This window comes from Procambarus clarkii, unplaced genomic scaffold, assembly GCF_040958095.1.
Source record: "Procambarus clarkii isolate CNS0578487 unplaced genomic scaffold, FALCON_Pclarkii_2.0 HiC_scaffold_131, whole genome shotgun sequence".
Taxonomy (NCBI): Eukaryota; Metazoa; Arthropoda; class Malacostraca; order Decapoda; family Cambaridae; genus Procambarus; species Procambarus clarkii.
Window position 1 is genome coordinate 118,035 of NW_027189164.1, and position 2,446 is coordinate 120,480.

Sequence of the window (2,446 nt, forward strand, 5' to 3'; positions counted from 1 at the left end):
CAACATATGCCAAGTCCCGTAAGCGGCAGTGAGTCACATTTTGCACAAACTCCCCTGCAGTTTTCAAAATATCCCAAACATCCCAAATTCGAGGCCTGAGCAATATTTTGGAGCCAAATTCTGGCTCTCTGCACGTATTCGCTGTTTTAAATTACGACTTTTTATACCCAACATATGGCAAGTCCTGAAAGCGGCAAGTAGTAAGATTTGCACAAACTCCTCTGCAGTTTTCAAAATATCCTAAACATCCCAATTTCGAGGCCTGAGCCATATTTTGGAGCCAAATTCTGGCTCTCTGCACGTATTTGCAGTTTCATATTACGAATTTTATACCCAACATATGCCAAGTACTGAAAGCGGCAGTGAGTCACATTTTGCACAAACTCCTTTGCAGTTTTCGAAAAATCCCAAATATCCAAATTTCGAGGCCTGAGCCATATTTTGGAGCCAAATTCTGGTTCTCTGCACGTATTCGCAGTTTTAAGTTACGACTTTTTATACCCAACATATGCCAAGTACTGAAAGCGGCGTTTGGTCACATTTGTCCCAAACCTCCCTCCAGTTTTCAAAATATCCCAAACAACCCAATTTCGAGGCCTGAGTCATATTTTGGAGCCAAATTCTGGCTCTATGCAAGTATTCGCAGTTTGATATTACGACTTTTTATACCAAACATATGCCAAGTCCTGAAAGCGGCAGTGAGTCACATTTTGCACAAACTCCCCTGCAGTTTTCGAAATATCCCAAATATCCCAATTTCGAGACCTGAGCCATATTTTGGAGCCAAATTCAGGCTCTCTGTACGTATTCGCAGTTTGAAGTTACGACTTTTTATACCCAACATATGCTAAGTACTGAAAGCGGTGTTTGGTCACATTTGTCCCAAACCTCCCTCCAGTTTTCAAAATATCCCAAACATCCCAATTTCGAGGTGTGAGCCATATTTTGGAGCCAAATTCAGGCTCTATGCAGGTATTCGCAGTTTGATATTACGACTTTTTATACCCAACATATGCCAAGTCCTGAAAGCCGCAATGAGTCACATTTTGCACAAACTCCTTTGCAGTTTTCGAAAAATCCCAAATATCCCAATTTCGAGGCCTGAGCTATATTTTGCAACCAAATTCTGGCTCTCTGCATGTATTCGCAGTTTGATATTACGACTTTTTATACCCAACATATGCCAAGTACTGAAAGCGGCAGTGAGTCACATTTGCACAAACTTCCCTGCAGTTTTCAAAATATCCCAAACATCCAAATTTCGAGGCCTGAGCCATATTTTGCAACCAAATTCTGGCTCTCTGCATGTATTCGCAGTTTTAAATTACGAATTTTTATACCCAACATATGCCAAGTCCTGAAAGCGGCAGTGAGAAACATTTTGCACAAACTCCCCTGCAGTTTTCGAAATATCCCAAATATCCCAATTTCGAGGCCTGAGCCATATTTTGGAGCCAAATTCTGGCTCTATGCACGTATTCGCAGTTTGATATTACGACTTTTTATACCCAACATATGCCAAGTCCTGAAAGCCGCAATGAGTCACATTTTGCACAAACTCCTTTGCAGTTTTCGAAAAATCCCAAATATCCCAATTTCGAGGCCTGAGCCATATTTTGGAGCCAAATTTTGGCTCTCTGCTCGTATTCGCAGTTTGAAATTGCATCTTTTTTATACCCAACATATGCCAACTACTGAAAGCGGCGTTTGGTCACATTTGTCTCAAACCTCCCTGCAGTTTTCAAAATATCCCTAATATCCCAATTTCGAGGCCTGAGCCATATTTTGGAGCCAAATTCAGGCTCTCTATACGTATTCCCAGTTTGAAATTACGACTTTTTATACCCAACATATGCCAAATACTGAAAGCGGCGTTTGGTCACATTTGTCCCAAACCTCCCTCCAGTTTTCAAAATATCCCAAACAGCCCAATTTCGAAGCCTGAGCCATATTTTGGAGCCAAATTCTGGCTCTGTGCACGTATTCGCAGTTTTAAGTTACGACTTTTTAAACCCATCATATGCCAAGTACTGAAAGCGGCGTTTAGTCATATTTGTCCCAAACTCCCCTGCAGTTTTCAAAATATCCCAAACTTCCCAATTTCGAGGCCTGAGTCATATTTTGGAGCCAAATTCTGGCTCTCTGCATGTATTCGCAGTTTGAAATTATGACTTTTTATACCTAACATATGCCAAGTCCTGAAAGCGGCAGTGATTCACATTTTGCACAAACTCCCCTGCAGTTTTCAAAATATCCCAAACATCCCAATTTCGAGGCCTGAGCCATATTTGGAGCCAAATTCAGGCTCTCTGTACGTATTCGCAGTTTGAAATTACGACTTTTTATACCCAACATATGCCAAGTACTGAAAGCAGCGTTTGGTCACATTTGTCCCAAACCTCCCTGCAGTTTTCAAAAAATCCAAATATCCCAATTTCGAGGCCTG